Below are 26,233 nucleotides of genomic sequence, written 5' to 3'. Positions count from 1 at the left end.
ATATGACACAAATGAACTTATCTATGAAACAGAAACAGACTCACAGACATGGACAACAGACTTGTGGTTGCCAAGAAGGAGGGGGGGTTGGACTGGGAGTTTGGGACTAGCAGATACAAACTACCATATAGAGACTGGATAAACAGCAAGGTCTTACTGTACAGCACAGGGAACTATTTTCAGTATTCTGTGATAAACCATAATGGACAAAAATACAAAGAAGAATATATATGTATAACTGAATCACTGTGCTATAAACCAGAAATTAACACAACATTGTAAATCAACTATACTTTAATAAAAAAACTGTTACAAAAATGTACCTTGTATTAGCCCATTAAGAAAGTTTCAACAAATCTCAAATGAATAATGGCAGCTATGTTCTTTGATCTCAGTGCAATAAAATTAGAAATTGTTAACAGAAGGATAGCTCAAAAAAACCCCAAGTTATGTTTGGAAACTACATAATTATTCTGTTACTATATTATAAAATAATTATTGGGTTAAAAATGAAACTATATATTAAATTAAGAAATACTTAGAACTGAATGATAATGGAAAACTTGCATATTTAGATTTGTGGGGTACAGCTAGAAAAGTGCTAACTTTGAGGAAAATTTATAGCCTTAAATAGAACCTGTAGGAAATATGGTTAAAAACAGACAAGATTAGCATTCAATTCAAGACATTGGAAAAAGAACAAACCTAAAGAAACCAGAAGGAAACAATAAAGACAGAAGCAGAAGTAGATGGACTGTGTATGAAATATGATAAATAAGTTTTCTAAAATAAAAAGCTGGCTTTTTGAAAAGGTTAACACTATAGCCATATTTCAGACAAGACTGATCAAGAAATAATCAAAATTCATGTAAGTATGGAGCAAAAAGGCCCATGCAAAACCTTCATCCCTTTTTATTCATGTGCCCAGTGGAGGAAAGGGATTGCCTGAGATCCACAGAATGGGTCATCTTGCTTATCTAATTATTAAGATTCTCCTCTGCTGAGGGGACACAGATATTTACACGTCCTGTGCCCATTTGGAGAGATCTGTCTACATACTTCCCCCAGCCCAACTTCCACCCCCACCCAAACAAATATACAGTAAATGAAATGCATACTAAAATCCCAAGCCAGAAGTGTTTGTGAGCTAAGTATGTGCTGTAGTTCGTATACAGAAAATCCTCTGATAATTGAATATGAATACAGGCAAGAATGATGACAACAGGCTTGAAGAATTCCTTTCCACCCCTGGCCGGTCCACGCCAGTCCAGTATTGCTTCCTTTGAAATCCATGCTTGCCTCTTTCTTCCCCACTCTTCAGCTATCATATAAAAAGGACAAACCCTGTTCAAAGGCAGAAATCCCAAATCACTTGACTCTATCACACTTTTCATTTTACCATGTTTTCCTTTTGATTATTTAGGACAACAATCTCTTCTCTTGCCTCTCTTTTGGGTTGGCCTATAATGCCACCTTCCCAAATGGGACCTTGTCTGCCCTAGACTCTGAACTCCTCTTGCATCCTGGAAATACAACCTCAGGTCATCTCAAATGATGCTCCACTGGCCTCAGCTTCTTCTTCATGACCACTCTTATGCATTTTCATCTGACTTTGTCCACCCTTTTAGGGGGGTTTGACAGCTTTATCCAGGTCACCCCAAGGTTGTATGTGGGTTCTCTTTCAACAGAAAAGTATCATTTATTCAGTCAATCAACTTTTCTGTCATTGAGCACATGGCACCCTCTGTCCACTCACACCATTTAATTGGATTGTTTCCCAATTTCTTGAGTGCCAGAAAAATGGAAACCAACCCTATTTGTTTCTTCCCTTAGTTGCCTTAATGTCACAGGGCTGCTAGAAGTCTCAAGAAGAGAAAAGAACTTTTAACACATTGACTTGTGGGGACATCAAGACTTCTATTACTCATGTCAGAGCTGTTTGTTTTAAAGATAAATTTTATGTCAGAGTTTTCAACTGTTAATATTCATGGTTTCAAGCTCATGACATTATTTTTAAATAAATGAGACAAAGCCAGAGAAGCACTCTAACAACTAATTAGTATTTATTCTAAGTTGTAAAAACTGTTACTGACTTGATGCAAGTTAATTTAGAGACCTTCAGAAGTGAGTTTGAATTTCAGTGCCTGAAATGTCAAATATAAGATGTAATAAATCTATTACCATTATCTCATTCTTCAGGTGATAGTGGCTTTGGAGTTAAAATATGGCTCATAAAATTTATATTTGTATTAAGGCTAATTGGCTTTGAAACTTTTTAGAGGGACACCTTCAGAAAAGCACCAAGTTGGAGTTAATAAATGTAGAAAATTTAAACCAAGTGAATCAATGTAAGCCTCAAAAAATGGAATTTTAATGATAGGTCAATCAAAGAGTACATCCATACTTACTTCATATGACATTCTAGATGTGAATCCTTCATTGGCATAAGATTCTGGGCAAAAAAAGACATTCTCTCCCAAAAGGTGATTGTGGGGTTGTGGGCCCCTTCTTATGGGAGTGGAGGTAATGTAATAACTTACAAATATGGGTCTTAAAGTGTTTTCCAACATGCTAATGGAGTATGAAGCTGGAATAGCTAGGTTACACACAAAGACAGGCCCCTTCCCCACCCAACATAATTCCTGGAATTACTTATAAGCAATTAGGCCCTTGTGGCTAGAAACAGGATCAGTTAGGGTTTAGTTAGGGTTCATCAGAGAAGCCAAACCACCATGAATATTATGGATATATGGGATTTATTTTAGGAATTAAACCTTACACAAATATGGTAAAGTGAAGAAAACGAAGATCTGAAAGAGGGAGTTAGAGGACCACAGAACAAGTCACTGAGCGTCCTTCTGAAGCCCTGGAGTGGGTGGAGGAGCCACAGCGTACAGACACTTCTGAAAGGCCAAGTCAATCCAGCTCTAGAAGTGGGGCCTCAGAGTAGCAGATTGTGGAGAGGTCTGTTGGAAACAGTTGCCTCTGTGGGTGCACAGCCAAGATCCTGGTGTTAGTCCTGGGGCTGTTGGGTCAGCAGGGCCAGTGGTTTGGAAGACAAGCTGGATGAGGAGCAGATGAGAGTGATTTACATGCCGGCCACCTCTGCCCCTGTCCCTCACTGTCTGACTGTGCTGAACTTCTCAGAGTAGTGACTCCTGCTTCACTTCTGCCTTCCAATTCTTGCACAAGTCCCCTTTCCCAAACCATATTGGCAAGAGGATTCTGGGAGTTGTAAATTGCATTTCAAACAAATCCATCTCTTATTTCTTGGCATTTATACATACTTCTTTTGACCTTGTTTAACATCCAAAAAAATTCAGTACCAAAATCATCCTTCCAGTTAACATAGTGCAGTCATTCCTCATGCAACCAAAAGCATGCTAACATCTTCCCCAGTGGAGTATACACAAGGTCCACTTCATCCATCTTTGGATAATATTAGCTCTTCTGCTATCAGAGTCACACTTTTTTTTGATAATCTGTATCTTAAATATTGAAATATAAAAGTACTCACTATTAACATTTGTTCAGTAGTAGGAAAATAGGAAAGGGAAAAATAGAATAAAAAATAGTTTATAGCACTTCCATTGGTCATACTTTTTTATCTGTTGGGGTGACCCAAATCTTCCTAACTGAAGGGTCTGAGCCATTAACAGTCCTGTCTGCATTGAATTGTTGTTTTCTATTGACTTAGATCACAGATCTTGGAACTCCTAAGATGCACTTCAAGGGAATTCTTGCATTTTAGACATATTCCTCCCTGCTCTCATTTTAGAGTAGCCAACCAATTTTGTTTTGATAAGGTAGGATCAATCACTCCAATTATCTCCATTCTCTGTTGGTTTACTGACATGAGGAACCCAAACTGACCAATTGGCAGTTTCAGTTTCTACTTTAATGGAATCATTAATGTGTCACTTTGTAGAAGCATTCTTGTTTTGGGAACTCAGATCTCTAAACCAGCAAAGCTTCAGGAATGGGAAGCAAACTTTTCCTAGTGGACTACTAGAGGTAATAGGGAGAGGAGTCACTCCATTTTCATCACTCGATATTTTGACTCATGTATCCTGGCTATGGGAAAAACAGGACCATATATTGATTACTGATTCAGAAAAAATACTGGCATTCTGAATGGCGTCACTGGAGAGTCACTAAGTGCTACACTGTAACTAGCTTGCTGTGTAACTAAGTCTTCAATAGAGATCATCCCAGCTCTAGCTAGCCAGCAATCCCGGGGTGTTGGGGAAGAGGGCAAGAACATTGAGTTTCATGAGCATTAGTCTATTGCCACACTTCACTTACTGTGAAATGAGTTCCCTAGTCAGAAGCAATGCAGCGTGGAATCTGATGATGGTGAATAAGGCATTTGCAAATCCACGGATTAGCAACCTCATTGAGGGCTGGAAGGGCAAATTCATATTCCCAGTGTCTGTTCCAGTGAGAACAAAATTTTACCTCTTTTTGATGGAATTAGTCCAAGCTAATCAACCTGCTACCATGTAGCTGACTAGTTCCCTTGGGGAATGGTACCATACTGGGGCTCAGTATTGGTCTCTGCTGTTGGCAGGTTTGGCATTTCTGCAGCTGTTATAGCTGAACAGGCCTTGGTGAGTGGTAGTCCAAATTGCTGAGCTCATGTAGAAACTCCATCCTTTTGTTCTTATATGCATTGTGGGAAAGATTGCCTGAGATCCACAGAATAGCATCTTTCTTACTTAATAATTAAGATTTTCCTCCGCTGAGGTCACTCTTTGGTGAGCATTCACAGAGAACAAATGTTTACCCACCCTGTGCCCACTTGGAGACATCTGTCTACATACTCTCCCTCCCCCAATTCATAGCTGTATTTCATCGATTTTCCAAATGTGTTTCTTCCAAGATAAGACTGTTAAGGTGTGCTACTGGCCCCACCAACTGAAGGAAAACTGTTTCTGATGGTTTTCACTAACAGATATAGAGGAATAAAATCAACAGATCAAGTGCTGCATACCAGGGAGTGTGTTGATTTTCTTCAGTAAAGAAACTATCTGGAACAGCAGCTGGATTTGGAGTTAGCACCTGATTAAGTTTATCTATCATTTTCCAAGATATATCTGTCTGCTGAAGAGGTCGAACAGGTGAACTGAATGGGGACATGGAGAGAATCACTATCTCTGCATCCTTCAGATTCTTTATGATGTGATTCATCTGCAATTCCTCCAGAAATACTGTATTGCTTTTTAGAGTACTGCTTGACTTTTCCATAGTAGCCCTCACTTCACAGCACAGGGAATGAAAGGTAGGATTTTGCTGGTTGCCAATGATGTCTATTCCAACTATGCATTCCAGAAACTGGGGAAATAACCACAGTGTGGGTTGGGAAACACACTGGGCTCCCTGTACAAGGATGTACATTCAGGAGAATGACAAACCCTAAGCCAAAACTCGATTGATCACCTAATCTACATAAGCTCCTCCTCTGACTGGTGGAACCCACTGACATTTGGAATCGAAAGAATTGGTGCCAATACAGAACCAGTGTCCAGTAATGCCTCAAAAGTCTGATTATTTTTTTTCTCCAATTGCACAGTCACCTCTAAGTCCCTCTGGAGAAGTATAAATTTTGGAAGTGTAGCAGGGTTTAAGGGATTCTGTCTCACCTTTTTTATATGTAGAGATTGTATATATTAGTTTTTTTTTAAACAGCATTATTGAGATATAATTTACATACCATACATTTAATCTTTTCAGAGTGTACAATTCAGTGGCTTTTAGTATATTTACAGAGTTGTGAAACCATCACTGTAATATAATTTTAGAACATTTCATCATCCCCCAGAGAAACCATGTATCCATTGGCAGCCACTCCACATTCCCGTCTCATTCCCCACCTTCACCCTTCAGCCCTAGACAACCACTAATATATATTTTGTCTCCATAAATTTGACTATTCTGCACATTTTAAATATGGTGATACAATATGTGGTCTTTTGTGAGTGGTTTCTTTCACTAAGCTTATATATATATATATATTTTTGCGGTACACGGGCCTCTCACTGCTGTGGCTTCTCCCGTTGCGGAGCACAGGCTCCGGACGCGCAGGCTCAGCGGCTGTAGCTCACGGGCCTAGCCGCTCCGCGGCATGTGGGATCCTCCCGGACCGGGGCATGAACCCCTGTCCCCTGCATCGGCAGGCGGACTCTCAACCACTGCGCCACCAGTGAAGCCCAGCATAATGTTTTTGAGTTCATCCATGTTGTAGCTATCAGTACTTCATTCTTTTTTTGATTCTGAATAATATTCCATTGTCAAGATGTACTATATTTTGTTTGTTTAGTGGATGAAGGACATTTGGCTTCTTCCCATTTTTTGCCTGTTATGAATATACTGCTTTGAACATTCATGTACTTTTGTGTGTGTGTGTGTGGACATATGCTTCATTGCACTTCCAAGGATACCATCAAGAAAGTGAAAATAAAATCCACAGATTGGTAGAAAAGTTTTAAAAATTATTTATTTGATAAGTACTTATACACAGAATATAAAAACAACTCTTACAATTCAGTAATAAAAAGATAATCCAATTTAGAAACAGGCAAATAATTTGAATAGACATTTCTCCAAAGAAGCGATATAAATGGCTAACAGGCACATGAAAAGATGCTCAACCTCATTAGTCACTAGAGAAATGCAAATTAAAACCACAATGAGATCCTGCTTCACACATACTATAATGCTTATAATTAAAAAGACAGACAATAACAAGTGTTGGTATGGAGGATGTGAAGTAATTGGAATGCAGATACGTTGCTGGTGGAAATGCAAAATGGTGCAGCCACTTCAGAAGACAGACTGGCATTTCCTCAGAATGGTATAGAGTTACCAACTGATCCAGAAATTTCACTCTTAAGTATTTAATTATGATGACAATAGCTTTTTGAGGAACTTATTTAAAGTCTTGGTTCAAAGCTTCTTTGGGATTAGTTGAGCTGGTTTCAGTCTTGGAGTCTCATTTTAAATTTCAATTATATGAAGACTGAAAATTTGGAAAACTTTAAAATTTTGGCAAAATATTAATCAAAAAGATGAAGGCATCTTTGGAAAAATAGTTGTTTACAATTTTCTCTCCAAAAAGAAATGGGATAATATTATCTGAATATTCTCTGGCACTAAAATCTAACATAGAAGTCAAGACTATCACGATAGCAGGTTGGCTAAGTGATGTCAATGGAATCACAATAGTAATCACGGAAACCAGTCAGTGTCTTATGCGGGGTGGGGGTGGGGGGGTAAAAACCTCTGAAAAGAGAAGTAACTTCAAGATTTCTTTATGGGTTTTGCCAGTGTTTTCTTTGATGTTGCTGCTATTTGTTTCTCTGGTTGTCATACTTTCTCCATTGTTGGAGGTAGGATTTCATAACATCACTAAATATTTTCATGTTAAAAAATTAGAGTCTAATAGTTATAATTATTTTGTTCTTTTGAAGGAAATGCTAATTTGATGCAGAATAGTTAGATTTAGAGTGTCATATTTTAAAAATCTGGGTTTCTATTTCAGGCCCCAAGATTTCCTTCAAAATAGAGTAAAAAGGCAAATTGTTTTTGAATTTGTAAAAATCATCTGATTCAGCTTAATTTTTTTATGTTGAAATATTTGTTTTTATTGATGGTGGTCATTTGGTAGTAAGACTGAACATTTGATATTTTTAAGTTGAAACAGACTGAGTTACTACAAATTTAAACACTTAAAAGATGTATAATATTTATAAGTTTTCTAGTTTTAGTTCTTAGATGCTTACAAGTGAAGATGAGTTTTACCTTGAGGGTAATTTTAAGTGAAATGTAGCAGAATGTCTTAGATTTTGCATTAATTATCTTCAAAGAGTGTTTTTCTTTACTGATTTGATAAAGCAAAATATTTTGCAATAAAATGCTAACTTACTATTATCTCCTTAGATTGCTTGCTGATAGAAATTAGTTAATAGTGAATAACCACACATATCAAAAAATCAGCCATGTCAGCATGTAGACTCTCTGGATAGAACTCTCCAAAAACAGTTACAGGTTTATAAGTTCCCAAGTATAGCCTGAGAAATTGTTGAAAGGATGCAAGAGGAACAAACCTATTCTAAAGTTGGTCTATGGCCATCTTTTTTCTGTGAAATTCTTTGGGATAGAAATCTAGAAATACTTCTCTTAAAGAAGGGCACCGGGACTTCCCTGGTGGTGCAGTGGTTAAGAATCCACCTGCCAATGCCGGTGACACGGATTTGAGCCTTGGTCTGGGAAGATCCCACATGCCGCGGAGCAACCCAGCCCGTGCGCCACAACTACTGAGCCTGCACTCTAGAGCCCATGTGCCACGACTACTGAAGCCTGTGCACCTAGAGCCTGTACTCTGCAACAAGAGAAGCCACCGCAATGAGAAGCCCTTGCACCGCAACGAAGAGTAGCTCCCTCTCGACGCAACTAAAGAAAGCCTGCGTGCAGCAACGAAGACCCAATGCAGCCATAAATAAATAAATAAATAAATTTTTTAAAAAAGAAGGGCACAAATGGAAAATGTATGCCAATGAAAAGGAAAATATATGCTACCAAAGAATGAAATATGTTAGCATTAAGAATGCACTTTGAAATTCAACGTTTACTAAAATGTAATGCCCAAAGCAAATGTGTAAAACTAGACAACATTTAATTTTCTTAGCAAATGAATCCTAAACTCGTCTAGATTCTATTAAAGTAAAATTATTCACATAAACCTTATATAATGACATGTGCATTTATTCCAAAGGTAGATCCACTAGTCCTCATTAGGTCAACTCTTTACTTTCTTTTTTTCCTCTATCTTTTTTCTCTCTCCTCTCTCTTCTCCCTCTCTCTTTCTCTTATCCTCTCATCTCTTTCTTATTTCCTTCTTTTCTCTATCCCTCTTTTACTTTCCATTCTCTCCCCTTTTCACTTGTTCTCACTTCCAATCTCCTTTCCTCTCTTCTTCCTTCTCTTCTATCTCTTACTCTCCCCTTATCTTTCATCTTTTATCTTTCTCCCCTTATCTCTCTTTCCATCACCCTCTGTCCCTTCTTCCTCCTCCCCTTCCCTCCTTTCTGTCCCCACTCTCCTTTTCTTTCCTATCTTTCCCTTCTTTTTCCTCTAATTCTCTACTACTATGTTGTACGCCAGGAGTTAAAATAGTGCTGTAGGTCAAACAAACTCATAGAAAAAGAGATCAGATTTGTGGTTACCAGAGGTGGAGGGTAGGGGAGGGGGAATTGGATGAAGGCAATCAAAAGGTACAAACTTCCAGTTACAAGATAAAAAAGTACTAAGGATGTAATGTACAACATGATTAATATAATTAATACTGCTGTATGTTATATATGAAAAATATTAAGAGAGCAAAATCCTAAGAATTCTCATCACAAGAAAAAAATATATTTTTCCTTTTTTTTCTTTTGTATTTATATGAGATGATGGATGTTCACTAAACTTATTGTGGTAATCATTTCATGATGTATGTGAGTCAAATCATTATGTACACCTTAAACTTATACAGTGCTGTATATCACAATAAAACTGGAAGAAAAAATAAATTAAAGCATTTAGTAAATACTGATTAGTAAATGCCTATAGTTCTGGGTAAGAACTATATGACATAAAGGAGTAAAGAGGAAATTGAAAGAAAGCAAAAATAATTAAACTTAAATAGTTACAAAATAAATACAGACTGATTGAGCATGGTGCTAACATTGAAACCTAGTTTATTAGCTTTAAGACTAGGAATAGTCTTTCTATGTTGCTGTGTGGATTATCATTCTATTTTAAGACTATCGAGACCCTGTAGATGGAGGTGTTGAGCAGCTAATGGTTTTTATTGCATTTTGCATATGATTTCACTGTGTGATTGTTGAAATTATGAAGTTGGTGTTGAAAGATGTGCAGCCATTGGTTTAAAAATGTTTATCTTAACACATATTTGGGAAAGTCAGTTTCTAATTATGGTAAAGTTAGAGAACTAACTTGAAAATTTCTGTAATTTATTTTAATCATGGAATGAAAAGAAGAAATGAAACAGAATATTAGATCATTAAATCTAATTTTCTTTCTTTTTCTTTTTCAGTTAAGAAAACTGAGACACAATGTGACTGACTTAGTTGATTACATAGTTCATTAGTGTAGAATTTGTGTAATTTCCTATATCTTGATTCTTAATCTAGTCTGCTTAGTAATTAAGAGATATAGATGTTTTTCAACTAAAGAATAAAATATAAAGTGATTTCCAACTAAGGGATAAAGTTGACTTATATAATTAAGGATTTAAAATAAAATGGTTAAGGTAAATTTAAAAGTTCCTATACACTGAAAAGAAAGTGCCTTCCATTCTTACTATTTGACTCAACTGACATTCATTAGCTTTGCTTCCCTTCCAATTTGGCCTGGACCCAATAAGCAATATTGCAACTATTCTCACCATCATCCTCAATTCCCTTAATACATTTACTGCCCATCTCACTCCTTTGTCAGTCCCTCCGCTGTGGGTCAATCAATGATCTTTCTTCTTGGTTCTGCCTCTGGGTTTCTGAGAAGTGCTCAAGAAAGTTGCATAACCATGCTGATGGTGCCATTATGAGTGAAGTGTTCCAAACTCAGTGGGGCTTCTTTTTTTTTTTATTTTTTATTTTTTATTTTTTATTTTTTTTTAAACATCTTTATTGGGGTATAATTGCTTTACAATGGTGTGTTAGTTTCTGCTTTATAACAAAGTGAATCAGTTATACATATACATATGTTCCCATATGTCTTCCCTCTTGCGTCTCCCTCCCTCCCACTCTCCCTATCCCACCCCTCCAGGCTGTCACAAAGCACCGAGCTAATATCCCTGTGCCTTGCGGCTGCTTCCCCCTAGCTATCTACCTTACTACGTTTGTTAGTGTGTATATGTCCATGACTCTCTCTCGCCCTGTCAAAGCTCACCCTTCCCCCTCCCCATATCCTCAAGTCCGTTCTCCAGTAGGTCTGCGTCTTTATTCCTGTCTTACCCCTAGGTTCTTCATGACATTTTTTTTCCCCTTAAATTCCATATATATGTGTTAGCATACGGTATTTGTCTTTTTCTTTCTGACTTGCTTCACTCTGTATGACAGACTCTAGGTCTATCCATCTCATTACAAATAGCTCAATTTCATTTCTTTTTAAGGCTGAGTAATATTCCATTGTATATATGCGCCACATCTTCTTTATCCATTCATCCGATGATGGGCGCTTAGGTTGTTTCCATCTCCGGGCTATTGTAAATAGAGCTGCAATGAACATTTTGGTACATGACTCTTTTTGAATTTTGGTTTTCTCAGGGTATATGCCCAGTAGTGGGATTGCTGGGTCATATGGTAATTCTATTTGTAGTTTTTTAAGGAATCTCCATACTGTTCTCCATAGTGGCTGAACCAATTCACATTCCCACCAGCAGTGCAAGAGTGTTCCCTTTTCTCCACACCCTCTCCAGCATTTATTGTTTCTAGATTTTTTGATGATGGCCATTCTGACTGGTGTGAGATGATATCTCATTGTAGTTTTGATTTGCATTTCTCTAATGATTAATGATGTTGAGCATTCTTTCATGTGTTTGTTGGCATTCTGTATATCTTCTTTGGAGAAATGTCTATTTAGGTCTTCTGCCCATTTTTGGATTGGGTTGTTTGTTTTTTTGTTATTGAGCTGCATGAGCTGCTTGTAAATTTTGGAGATTAATCCTTTGTCATTTGCTTCATTTGCAAATATTTTCTCCCATTCTGAGGGTTGTCTTTTGGTCTTGATTATGGTTTCCTTTGCTGTGCAAAAGCTTTGAAGTTTCATTAGGTCCCATTTGTTTATTTTTGTTTTTATTTCCATTACTCTAGGAGGTGGGTCAGAAAGGATCTTGCTGTGATTTATGTCATAGAGTGTTCTGCCTATGTTTTCCTCTAAGAGTTTGATAGTTTCTGGCCTTACATTTAGGTCTTTAATCCATTTTGAGCTTATTTTTGTGTATGGTGTTAGGGAGTGATCTAATCTCATACTTTTACATGTACCTGTCCAGTTTTCCCAGCACCATTTATTGAAGAGGCTGTCCTTTCTCCACTGTACATTCCTGCCACCTTTATCAAAGATAAGGTGTCCATATGTGCGTGGGTTTATCGCTGGGCTTTCTATCGTGTTCCATTGATCTTTCTGTTTTTGTGCCAGTACCATACTGTCTTGATCACTGTAGCTTTGTAGTATAGTCTGAAGTCAGGGAGCCTGATTCCTCCAGCTCCTTTTTTCGTTCTCAAGATTGCTTTGGCTATTCGGGGTCTTTTGTGTTTCCATACAAATTGTGAAATTTTTTGTTCTAGTTCTGTGAAAAATGCCAGTGGTAGCTTGATAGGGATTGCATTGAATCTGTAGATTGCTTTGGGTAGTAGAGTCATTTTCACAGTGTTGATTCTTCCCATCCAAGAACATGGTATATCTCTCCATCTATTTGTATCATCTTTAATTTCTTTCATCAGTGTCTTATAATTTTCTGCATACAGGTCTTTCGTCTCCTTAGGTAGGTTTATTCCTAGATATTTTATTCTTTTTGTTGCAATGGTAAATGGGAGTGTTTTCTTGATTTCACTTTCAGAGTTTTCATCATTAGTATATAGGAATGCCAGAGATTTCTGTGCATTAACTTTGTATCCTGCTACTTTACCAAATTCATTGATTAGCTCTAGTAGTTTTCTGGTAGCATCTTTAGGATTCTCTGTGTATAGTATCATGTCATCTGCAAACAGTGACAGCTTTACTTCTTCTTTTCCGATTTGGATTCCTTTTATTTCCTTTTCTTCTCTGATTGCTGTGGCTAAAACTTCCAAAACTATGTTGAATAAGAGTGGTGAGAGTGGGCAACCTTGTCTTGTTCCTGATCTTAGTGGAAATGCTTTCAGTTTTTCACCATTGAGGATGATGTTTGCTGTGGGCTTGTCATATATGGCCTTTATTATGTTGAGGAAAGTTCCCTCTATGCCTACTTTCCGCAGGGTTTTTATCATAAATGGGTGTTGAATTTTGTCAAAAGCTTTCTCTGCATCTATTGAGATGATCATATGGTTTTTCTCCTTCAATTTGTTAATATGGTTTATCACGTTGATAGATTTGCGTATATTGAAGAATCCTTGCATTCCTGGAATAAACCCCACTTGATCATGGTGTATGATCGTTTTAATGTGTTGTTGGATTCTGTTTGCTAGTATTTTGTTGAGGATTTTTGCATCTATGTTCATCAGTGATATTGGCCTGTAGTTTTCTTTCTTTGTGACATCCTTGTCTGGTTTTGGTATCAAGGTGATGGTGGCCTCGTAGAAGGAATTTGGGAGTGTTCCTCCCTCTGCTATATTTTGGAAGAGTTTGAGAAGGATAGGTGTTAGCTCTTCTCTAAACGTTTGATAGAATTCACCTGTGAAGCCATCTGGTCCTGGGCTTTTGTTTGTTGGAAGATTTTTAATCACAGTTTCAATTTCAGTGCTTGTGATTGGTCTGTTCATATTTTCTATTTCTTCCTGATTCAGTCTTGGCAGGTTGTGCATTTCTAAGAATTTGTCCATTTCTTCCAGATTGTCCATTTTATTGGCATAGAGTTGCTTGTAGTAATCTCTCATGATTTTTTTTATTTCTGCAGTGTCAGTTGTTACTTCTCCTTTTTCATTTCTAATTCTATTGATTTGAGTCTTCTCCCTTTTTTTCTTGATGAGTCTGGCTAGTGGTTTATCTATTTTGTTTATCTTCTCAAAGAACCAGCTTTTAGTTTTATTGATCTTTGCTATCGTTTCCTTCATTTCTTTTTCATTTATTTCTGATCTGATTTTTATGATTTCTTTCCTTCTGCTAGCTTTGGGGTTTTTTTTTTCTTCTTTCTCTAATTGCTTGAGGTGCAAGGTTAGGTTGTTTATTCGAGATGTTTCCTGCTTCTTAAGGTGGGCTTGTATTGCTATAAACTTCCCCCTTAGAACTGCTTTTGCTGCATCCCATAGGTTTTGGGTCGTTGTGTCTCCATTGTCATTTGTTTCTAGGTATTTTTTTATTTCCTCTTTGATTTCTTCAGTGATCACTTCATTATTAAGTAGTGTATTGTTTAGCCTCCATGTGTTTGTATTTTTTACAGATCTTTTCCTGTAATCGATATCTAGTCTCATGGCGTTGTGGTCAGAAAAGATACTTGATACAATTTCAATTTTCTTAAATTTACCAAGGCTTGATTTGTGACCCAAGATATGATCTATCCTGGAGAATGTTCCATGAGCACTTGAGAAAAATGTGTATTCTGTTGTTTTTGGATGGAGTGTCCTATAAATATCAATTAAGTCCATCTTGTTTAATGTATCATTTAAAGCTTGTGTTTCCTTATTTATTTTCATTTTGGATGATCTGTCCATTGGTGAAAGTGGGGTGTTAAAGTCCTCTACTATGAATGTGTTACTGTCAATCTCCCCTTTTATCGCTGTTAGTATTTGCCTTATGTATTGAGGTGCTCCTATGTTGGGTGCATGAATATTTACAATTGTTATATCTTCTTCTTGGATCGATCCCTTGATCATTATGTAGTGTCCTTCTTTGTCTCTTCTAATAGTCCTTATTTTAAAGTCTATTTTGTCTGATATGAGAATTGCTACTCCAGCTTTCTTTTGGTTTCCATTTGCATGGAATATCTTTTTCCATCCCCTTATTTTCAGTCTGTATGTGTCTCTAGGTCTTAAGTGGGTCTCTTGTAGACAGCATATATAAGGGTCTTGTTTTTGTATCCATTCAGCCAATCTGTGTCTTTTCGTGGGAGCATTTAGTCCATTTACATTTAAGGTAATTATCGATATGTATGTTCCTATTCCCATTTTCTATATTGTTTTGGGTTCGTTATTATAGGTCTTTTCCTTCTCTTGTGTTTCTTGTCTAGAGAAGTTCCTTTAGCATTTGTTGTAAAGCTGGTTTGGTGGTGCTAAATTCTCTCAGCTTTTGCTTGTCTGTAAAGGTTTTAATTTCTCCATCAAATCTGAATGAGATCCTTGCTGGGTAGAGTAGTCTTGGTTGCAGGTTTTTCTCCTTCATCACTTTCAGTATGTCCTGCCACTCCCTTCTGGCTTGTAGGGTTTCTGCTGAGAGATCAGCTGTTAACCTTATGGGGATTCCCTTGTGTGTTATTTGCTGTTTTTCCCTTGCTGCTTTTAATATGCTTTCTTTGTATTTAATTTTTGACAGTTTGATTAATATGTGTCTTGGCATATTTCTCCTTGTATTTATCCTGTATGGGACTCTCTGTGCTTCCTGGACTTGATTAACTATTTCCTTTCCCATATTAGGGAAGTTTTCAACTATAATCTCTTCAAATATTTTCTCAGTCCCTTTCTTTTTCTCTTCTTCTTCTGGAACCCCTATAATTCGAATGTTGGTGCGTTTAATGTTGTCCCAGAGGTCTCTGAGACTGTCCTCAGTTCTTTTCATTCTTTTTTTCTTTATTCTGCTCTGCAGTAGTTATTTCCACTATTTTATCTTCCAGGTCACTTATCCGTTCTTCTGCCTCAGTTATTCTGTTACTGATCCCATCTAGAGTACTTTTAATTTCATTTATTGTATTGTTCATCATTGCTTGTTTCATCTTTATTTCTTCTAGGTCCTTGTTAACTGTTTCTTGCATTTTGTCCATTCTACTTCCAAGATTTTGGATCATCCTTACTATCATTATTCTGAATTCTTTTTCAGGTAGACTGCCTATTTCCTCTTCATTTGTTAGGTCTGGTGCATTTTTATCTTGCTCCTTCATCTGCTGTGTGTTTTTCTGTCTTCTCATTTTGCTTATCTTACTGTGTTTGGGGTCTCCTTTTTGCAGGCTGCACGTTCGTAGTTCCCGTTGTTTTTGATGTCTGTCTCCAGTGGCTAAGGTTGTTTCAGTGGGTTGTGTAGGCTTCCTGGTGGAGGGGACTAGTGCCTGTGTTGTGGTGGATGAGGCTGGATCTTGTCTCTCTAGTGGGCAGGTTCACGTCTGGTGGTGTGTTTTGGGGTGTCTGTGGCCTTATTATGATTTTAGGCAGCCTCTCTGCTAATGGGTGGGGTTGTGTTCCTGTTTTGCTAGTTGTTTGGCATAGGTTGTCTAGCACTGTGGCTTGCTGGTCGTTGAGTGAAGCTGGGTGCTGGTGTTAAGATGGAGGTCACTGGGAGATTTCCACCGTTTAATATTATGTGGAGCTGGGAGGTCTCTTGTTGACCAGTGTCCTGAAGTTGGCTCTCCTACCTCAGAGGCAGAGCCCTGACTCCTGGCTGGAGCACCAAGAGCCTTTCATCCACACGGCTCAGAATAAAAGGGAGAAAAAGTAGAGAGAATTAGTAGAAGTATGAGGAAAGAAAGAAGGAAAGGAGGAAAGGAAAGAAGGAAGAAAGAAGCAAAGAAGGAAAGAAAGGAGGGAGGGAGGGAGGAAGGAAGGAAGGAAGGAGGGAAAGAAGGAAAAAAGACAGAAAGAAAGAAGATACAGTAAAAATAAAATAAAGTATAATATAGTTATTGAATTAAAAAATATTTAGAAAAAAAAAAAAAGGGACGGATAGAACCTTAGGACAAATGTTGGAAGCAAAGCTATACAGAGAAAATCTTATACAGAAGCATACACATACACCTTCACAAAAAGAGGTAAAGGGGGAAAAATCATAAATCTTGCTCTCAGAGACCACCTCCTCAATTTGGGGTGATTCGTTGTCTAAAGGAGGGAAGGACGGAAAGAAAGAAAGAAAGAAAGAAGGAACGAAGGTAAAGTATAATAAAGTTATTACAATTAAAATTAATTATTGAGAAAAAAATTTTTTTTTAAAAATCCATGGACGGATAGAGCCCTAGGACAAATGGTGGAAGCAAGAGTATACAGACAAGATCTCACACATAAGCATACACGTACACATTCACAAAAAGAGGAAAAGGGAAAAAAATCATAGATCTCGCTCCTAAATTCCACCTCTTCAATTTGGGATCATTCCTTGTCTATTCAGGTATTCCACAGATGCAGGGTATATCAAGTTGATTGTGGAGCTTTAATCCGCTGCTTCTGAGGCTGCTGGGAGAGATTTCCCTTTCTCTTCTTTGTTCTCACAGCTCACAGGAGCTCAGCTTTGGATTTGGCCCTGCCTTTGCGTGTAGGTCGCTGGAGGGCGTCTGTTTTTTGCTCAGGACAGGGTTAAAGGGGCCGCTGATTCGGGGGTTCTGGCTCACTCAGGCCGGGGGTGAGGGGGGGGAAGGAGGGGCACTGCGTGCGGGGCGGGCCTGCGGCGTCAGAGGCGGCGTGACATTGCGGCAGAGGCCGGCGTGACGTTGCACCAGCCTGAGGCCCGCCGTGCGTTCTCCCGGGGAAGTTGTCCCTGGTTCCTGGGAACCTGGCAGTGGCGGGCTGCACAGGCTCCGCGGAAGAGGGGTGTGGAGAGTGACCTGTGCTCGCACACAGGCCCCTTGGTGGCGGCAGCAGCAGCCTTAGCGTCTCCCGCCCGTCTCTGGGGTCCGCGCTTTTAGCCGCGGCTCGCGCCCGTCTCTGGGGTTCGCGCTTTTAGCCGCGGCTCGCGCCCGTCTCTGGAGTTCCTTTAAGCAGCGCTCTTAAACCCCTCTCCTCGCGCACCAGGAAACAAAGAGGGAAGAAAAAGTCTCTTGCCTCTTTGGCAGGTGCAGGCTTTTCCCCGAACTCCCTCCCGGCTAGTCGTGGTGCACTAACCCCTTCAGGCTATGTTCAAGCCGCCAACCCCAGTCCTCTCCCTGCGCTCCGTCCAAAACCGAAACCCGAGCCTCAGCTCGCAGCCCCGCCCGCCCCGGCGGGTGAGCAGACAAGCCTCTCGGGCTGGTGAGTGCCGGTCGGCACCGATCCTCTGTGCGGGAATCTCCCTGCTTTGCCCTCCGCACCCGTCGCTGTGCACTACTCCGCGGTGCCGAAGCTCCCCCCTCCGCCTCCCGCAGTCTCCGCCCGCGGAGGGGCTTCCTAGTGTGTGGAAACTTTTCCTCCTTCACAGCTCCCTCCCACTGGCGCAGGTGCCGTCCTTATTCTTTTGTCTCTGTTTTTTCTTTTTTTCTTTTGCCCTACCCAGGTACGTGGGGAGTTTCTTGCCTTTTGGGAGGTCTGAGGTCTTCTGCCAGCCTTCAGTAGGTGTTCTGTAGGAGTTGTTCCACGTGTAGATGTATTTCTGGTGTATCCGTGGGGAGGAAGGCGATCTCCGCGTCTTACTCTTCCGCCATCTTCAAGGTCCCCCCCTCTCAGTGGGGCTTCTGATGATGCTTAGAAATTCTTTTGTTAATCCATAGCAGGGTTTCTTTTCCAGTCTTATATGGATTTTGTAAGCCTCTACTCTTTTTTTTTCAATCCCCAGCTTCATCCTTGTCCCTACCTGAACAGATGTTGCTCCTACCTTTATTCAGAGCATCAAGGTCATCAGGTAAGCATTTCCTCAGTATCCTTCCTATTCACTTCTGAAATCAAATCTATTTTTATCATCTTTCTTTCCTTCCTTAGTGAAAGCATGGGAGTGGTCAAGAGCAGGGGCTCTGGAGTCAGATTAAGCATTTTAGCTCTTCAGTCTATTAGGTGTGTGACTTTAGGCAGATTACTTACTCACTCTGTACTAAAATTTCCTTCTCTGTGTAATGAGGGTAATAACAGTATCTACCACATAGGCTTGATATAAGAAATAATGAGGTAAGGTACATGTAGTGCATGGTACATGGCACAAAGTAAGTGCATGAGTTAGCACGTCTAGATTTTGGTTGTTGTTATTATTGTGATTGCCTAGGAAAGAAATTGTTCTACTCTTTTCACACTTAACCTTATCCATCTCCTCTAGCCTTTGAGCTATATATTATATCCCATCTCTCTTCAACCCATTTCTCCCCAGTGCCATACTCTTTCCAGTATAAAATTATGCTCAAGCATTCCATTTCTTAAAAATATCAGTACTGAGATCCTGATTATCTCATTAGTTAATATTTAACTCTAACCCTATCCTGACCATAACCCTGCCTTATTCTTGTTCTTCCATTATGACATAATGTTGGTAACTCTAAGTAGTTTCTCAGCTGCCACTGGAACTCAAGTGCAGAATTCATATTTGAATGGGATGGTAATTAAAATCTACTAACTCCGAGATGCTATGCCTCTATAACTAAAGACTCTATGACTAATGAAAGTAGAATTGTCTCCTCCTTATCATTAAAAATGAGTTTAGGGACATCAGAAAGATGGCGGAGCAGGAAGCTATGGACTTTCTTTCCCCTATGGAAAGGAAGCAATTCATGGACAAATTCAGCAACAATTCATGGACAAGTTCCTTTTGTGAGAAATTTAGAAATTAATTGCACTCCAGGAAAACATAAAACCATACTCATTGAAGCCAACAGGAGATTCAAGATACCTTCTTGCTGGAATCTCAGTCCCTAGCACAGTGTCATACAACTGGGAGGAGAACCCCCATCCCAGCTTTCAGCTTGTCTTAAGGGAAGGGAAAGAGTTGGTCCAAATGACCCCAGATTTTCTGTGGGGCCTCCCCAGAAGACTGACTTCAGTTTTTCCAGTCTTAGATTGCTGATGGGATGAGCACAATCTAATTGCCTGTAGAAAAATAAAGTCGGTGACTGGGGCTAATAGTCACCATAGCTCGTCCCCTAGCTGAGCACAGAGTGAGTAGAGGAAAACCCCTGGCTCCCAGCTCCTTCCTAGGGAGGGAAAGAGTGGGTCCATGTGTCCAATGCCCCAAATTTTACGGGGGATACACAAAGGACTGGCTTCTTTCAGTCTTCCATGTCTCAGAATAGATAGAACCTGGCAAAATCTAGTCACCTAGGGGTTAGTGAGAACAGAGATGGAGGTTTGGAAGTAACCATACCTCCTCCCCTGGCTCAGTACAGAGTGAGTGGATGAAAAACCTCCTTGGAGAGGGAAAAAGTTGGATGGAATGTTCAATAATCCAACTTCTCTGAGAGATGCCTGAGGGACTAACTTCCATGTGACTTGTTCTGGTGCACTGGATGCTTGAGGGCTGCAAAAAAACCCCAAAGAAAGTGGATTGGACAAGCAGGAAGGTTTGAAAGACCACTAGAGTCTCTGGGCAGGCTGACCAGTGGAGGTCTTTTCCTGTATGAGGCCAGTCTATGCAAACTAGGAGATGTGGCTGATTTGTCTAATGCACTGACACCAATACAGAGAATCAAGAAAGATGAAGAAGCAGGCAAATATATTTCAAACAAAGGAACAAGAAAAATCTCCAGAAACTAACCCTAATGAAATGGAGATATATGGTTTACCTGACAGAGAATTCAAAATAACCATCATAAAGATGCCACCAAGGTCAGGGGAACAACGTATAGAGAAAGTAAGACTTTTAACAAAGAGATAGAAAATATAAAAAAGTACCAAACAGAAATCATGAGCCTGAAGAATACAATAACTTAGCTGAAAAATTCACTACAGAGCTTCAATGGCAGATTAGACAAAGCAGGAAAAAGAATCAGTAAACTTGAAGATCATTGTTGGAAATTATCCAGTCAGAGGAAAAAAAAAATTGAAAAAAGTGAGAAAGTTTAAGGGACTTATGGAAAACGGCAATAGGATTAATGTATGCATTGTGGGAGTCTCAGAAGGAGGGGAGAGACAGCGAGAGAGAGAGAGAGAGAAACCAGAAAGCTTATTTCAAAAAAATGAACCTTGACTGAAAACTTCCCAAATCTGGGGAAGGAAATGGACATCTAAATCTAAGAAGTGCAATGGATTACAATAAGATGAATACAAAACAAATAAACAAACACTGAGACACATTATAATCAAATCCTCAAAAATCAAAGACAAAGAGAAATTTTGAAAGCAGCAAAAGAAAAGTAACTTGTCATTTACAAGGGAACTGCCCTAAGAGTACAAGATTTCTCAGCAGAAACCTTGCAGGCTAGGAGAGAGTGGGGTGATATATTCTAAGTGATGAAAGAAAAAAACCCCTGCTAACCAAGAATACTGTATTCAGCAAATTTTTTTCTTCAAAAATGAAGGAGAGATAAAGTCTGTCCCAGACAAATAAAAACTAAGGAGTTAATCATTGCCAGACCTGCCTTACAAGAAATGCTAAAGGGAATTCTCAAGTTAAAATGTCAGGACACTAAATAGCAACATGGTAGTGTAAGAAAGTATAAAACTCATTGGTAAAGGTAAATATGTAGACACATATAGGTTACTTTAATACTGTAATGGTGTTCAGTAATAAAGTATAATTGTTATACTTTTAATTCAAGTATAAAAGTTAAAATGCAAAAGCAGGGCTTCCCTGGTGGCGCAGTGGTTGAGAGTCCGCCTGCCGATTCAGGGGACACAGGTTCGTGCCCTGGTCTGGGAAGATCCCACATGTCGTGGAGCAGCTGGGCCTGTGAGCCATGGCTGCTGAGCCTGTGCATCATGCGCCTGTGGTCCGCAACGGGAGAGGCCACAACAGTGAGAGGCCCGCGTACGGCAAAAAAAAAAAAAAAGCAAAAGCATTAAAATAACTATAAAATATGTCAATAGATATGTAATATAAGTAGATGTAAATTGTGACAACAAAACATAAAGTGGGGGGGGAGGAAAAGTGGTGAGTTTTTGTACGTGATTGAACTTAAGTTGTTATCAGCTTAAAATAGACTATTGTAATTTTAAGATATTTTATGTAAGCCCCATGATAACCACAAAGAAAATGCCTACAGAAGTTATACAAAGGAGAAAGAGAAAGGAATCAGCATATCAATGTAAAAAAATCAGGAAAACAAAAAGGGAGATGGCAATAGAAGAAAAGATAAAAGAACTACAAGACTAACAGAAGACAATTAAAAATGGCAATAGTAAATCCTTTCTTATCAATAATCACTTTACATGCAAACTCTCTAATCAAAAGACATAGTGACTGAATGGCAAAAAGCAGGACTCAAGTATATGCTGCCTAGAAGAAACTCATTTTATTTTATTATTTTTTAAGAAACTAATTTCTGACTTAAGGATACACATAGGCTTAAAATGAAGGAATAGAGAAAGATATTTGATGCAGATGGTAATCAAAAGAAAACAAGGTAGTTATACTTGTATCAGACAAAATAGACTTTAAGTCAAAAATTTCATGAGAGACTAAGAAGACATCCTGTAATGATAAAAAGTCAAGTCATTAGGAAGCTATAACAATTATAAATATGTGTGCAACAAAAATCAGAGCACCTAAATATATAAATCTAACATTGACAGAACTGAGGCTGAAATAGACAACAATACAATAGGAGACTCCAATACCCCACTTTCAGTAATGGATAGAATATCCAGAAAAAAGACCAAAAAGGAAATATATCTAACAGACATATACAGAATATTTAATCCAATAGCAGCAGAATATACAGTTTCTCAAGTGCACACAGAACATTCTCCAGGAGAGATCACATATTATGTCACACAACAAGTCTTAGCAAATACCGGAAGTCTGAAATTATAACAAGTATCGTTTCTGACCATAATGGGAGGAAACTAGAAATCAATAACGGAAGAAAAGCTGAAAATTTCACAAATATGTAGAAATTATAAAACATATTTTTTATTTTTAATTAAAAAATATTTAAACATATTTATTGGAGTATAATGGCTTTACAGTGGTGTGTTAGTTTCTGCTGTATAACAAAGGGAATCACCTATACATATACATACATCCCCAAGTCTCCTCCCTCTTGTGTCTCCCTCCCACCCTCCCTATCCTGACCCTCTAGGTAGACACAAAGCACGGAGCTGATCTCCCTGTGCTATGTGGCTGCTTCCCACTACCTATCTACTTTACACTTCGTAGTGTATATATGTCCATGCCACTCTCTCACTTCATCCCAGCTTACCTTTCGCCCTCCCCGTGTCCTCAAGTCCATTCTCTATGTCTGCGTCTTTATATCTGTCCTGCCCCTAGGTTCTTCAGAACTTTTTTTTTTTTAGATTCCATATATATGTGTTAGCATATAGTATTTGTTTTTCTCTTTATGACTTACTTCACTCTGTATGGCAGTCTCTAGGTCCAACCACCTCACTACAAATAACTCAATTTCATTTCTTTTTATGGGTGAGTAATATTCCATTGTATATATGTGCCAAATCTTCTTTATCCATTCATCCGTTGATGGACACTTAGGTTGCTTCCATGTCCTGGCTATTGTAAATAGAGCTGCAATGAACATTTTGGTACGTGACTCTTTTTGAATTATGGTTTTTCTCGGGGTATATGTCCAGTAGTGGGATGGCTGGGTCTTTTGGTACTTCTATTTTTAGTTTTTTAAGGAACCTCCATAATGTTCTCCATAGTGGCTGTATCAATGTATATTCCCACCAACAGTGCAAGAGTGTTTCCTTTTCTCCACACCCTCTCTCAATAAGCATTTATTGTTTCTATATTTTTTGATGATGGCCATCCTGACTGGTGGGAGGTGATACCTCATTGTAGTTTTGACTTGCATTTCTCTAATAATTAGTGATGTTGGGCATCCTTTCGTGTGTTTGTTGGCAATCTGTATATCTTCCTTGGAGAAATGTCTATTTAAGTTTTCTGCCCATTTTTGGATTGGGTTGTTCATTTTTTTGATATTGAGCTGCAAGAGCTGCTTATAAATTTTGGAGATTAATCCTTTGTCAGTTCCTTCGTTTGCAAATATTTTCTCCCATTCTGAGGGTTGTCTTTCTGTCTTGTTTATGGTTTCCTTTGCCGTGCTAAAGCTTTTAAGTTTCAGTAGGTCCTGTTTGCTTATTTTTGTTTTTATTTCCATTTCTCTAGGAGGTGGGTCAAAAAGGATCTTGCTGTGATTTATGTCATAGAGTGTTCTGCCTAGGTTTTCCTCTAAGAGTTTGATAGTGTCTGGTCTTACATTTAGGTCTTTAATCCATTTTGAGTTTATATTTGTGTATGGAGTTAGGGAGTGTTCTAATTTCATTCCTTTACATGTAGCTGTCCAGTTTTCCCAGTACCACTTATTGAAGAGGCTGTCTTTTCTCCATTGTATATTCTTGCCTCCTTTATCAAAAATAAGGTGACTGTATGTGCGTGGGTTTATCTCTGTGCTTTCTATCCTGTTCCATTGATTTATATTTCTGTTTTTGTGCCAGTACCATACTGTCTTGATTACTGTAGCTTTGTAGTATAGTCTGAAGTCAGGGAGCCTGATTCCTTCAGCTCTGTTTTTCTTTCTCAAGATCGCTTTGGCTATTTGGGGTCTTTTGTGTTTCCATATAAATTGTGAAATTTTTTGTTCTAGTTCTGTGAAAAATGCCAGCAGTAGTTTGATAGGGATTGCATTGAATCTGTATATTGCTTTGGGTAGTATAGTCATTTTCACAATGTTGATTCTTCCAACCCAAGAACATGGTATATCTCTCCCTCTGTTTGTATCATATTGAATTTCTTTCATCAGTGTCTTACAGTTTTCTGAGTACAGGTCTTTTACCTCCTTAGGTAGGTTTATTCCTAGGTATTTAATTCTTTTTGTTGCAGTGGTAAATGGGAGTGTTTCCTCAATTTCTCTTTCTGATCTTTCATTATTAGTGTATAGGAATGCAAGAGATTTCTGAGCATAAATTATTTATCCTGCAACTTTACCAGATTCATTGATTAGCTCTAGTAGATTTCTGGTGGCATCATTAAGATTCTCTATGTATAGTATCATGTCATCTGCAAACAGTGACAGCTTCACCTCCTCTTTTCGAATTTGGATTCCTTTGATTTATTTTTCTTTTCTTATTGCTGTGGCTAAAACTTCCAAAACTATGTTGAATAATAGTGGTGAGAGTGGGCAACCTTGACTTGTTCCTGATTTTAGAGGAAATGGTTTCAGTTTTTCACCATTGAGAACAATGTTGACTGTTGGTTTGTCATATATGGCCTTTATTATGTTGAGGTAATTTTCCTCTATGCCTACTTTCTGGAAGGATTTAATCATTAAAGTGTGTTGAATCTTATCGAAAGACTTTCTGCATCTATTGAGATGATCATATGGTTTTTCTCCTTCAATTTTTTAATATGCTGTATCACATTGATTGATTTGCATATATTGAAGAATCCTTGCATTCCTGGGATAAACCCCACTTGATCATGGTGTATGATTCTTTTAATGTGCTGTTTGCTAGTATTTTGTTGAGGATTTTTGCATCTATGTTCATCAGTGATATTGGCCTGTAGTTTTCTTTTTTTGTGGAATCCTTGTCTGGTTTTGGCATCAGGGTGATGGTGGCCTCATAGAATGAGTTTGGGAGTGTTCCCCCCTCTGCTATATTTTGGAAGAGTTTGAGAAGGATAGGTGTTAGCTCTTCTCTAAATGTTTGATAGAAATAGCCTATGAGACCTTCTGGTCCTGGGTTTTTGTTTGTTGGAGGATTTTTAATCACAGTTTCAATTTCAGTGCTTGTGATTGGTCTGTTTATGTTTTCTATTTCTTCCTGGTTCAGCCTTGGAAGGCTGTGCTTTTCTAAGAATTTGTCCATTTCTTCCAGGTTGTCCATTTTATTGGCCTATTGTTGCTTGTAGTAATCTCTCATGATCCTTTGTGTTCTGGCAGTGTCAGTTGTTACTTCTCCTTTTCATTTCTAATTCTATTATTTGAGTCTTCTCCCTTTTTTTCTTGATGAGTCAATTTGTTTATCTACTCAAAGAACCAGGTTTTAGTTGTATTGATCTTTGCTATCGTTTCCTTCATTTCTTTTTCATTTATCTGCTCTGATCTTTATGATTTCTTTCTTTCTGCTAACTTGGGTTTTTTTTTTGTTGTTCCTTCTCTGATTGCTTTAGGTGTAAGGTTAGGTTGTTTATTTGAGATGTTTTTTGTTTCTTGAGGCAGGCTTGTATTGCTATAAACTTCCCTCTTATAACTGCTTTTGCTGCAACTCATAGGTTTTGGGTCATCATGTCTTCATTGTCATTTGTTTCTAGGTATATTTTGATTTCCTCTTTGATTTCTTCAGTGATCTCTTGGTTATTTAGTAGTGTATTGTTTAGCCTCCATGAGTTTGTATTTTTTACAGATATTTTCCTGTAATTGATATCTAGTCTCATAGTGTTGTGATCAGAAAAGACACTTGATACAATGTCAATTTTCTTAAATTTACCAAGGGTTGATTTATGATGCAAGATATGATCTATCCTTGAGAATGTTCCATGAGCATTTGAGGAGAAAGTGTAATCTGCTGTTTTTGGATGGAATGTCCTATAAATATCAATTAAGTCCATCTTG

This window comes from Delphinapterus leucas, chromosome 1, assembly GCF_059928025.1.
Source record: "Delphinapterus leucas isolate spDelLeu-1000000601 "Yukka" chromosome 1, BTC_Dleu_Yukka2, whole genome shotgun sequence".
Taxonomy (NCBI): Eukaryota; Metazoa; Chordata; class Mammalia; order Artiodactyla; family Monodontidae; genus Delphinapterus; species Delphinapterus leucas.
This window is presented reverse-complemented; position numbering follows the sequence as displayed.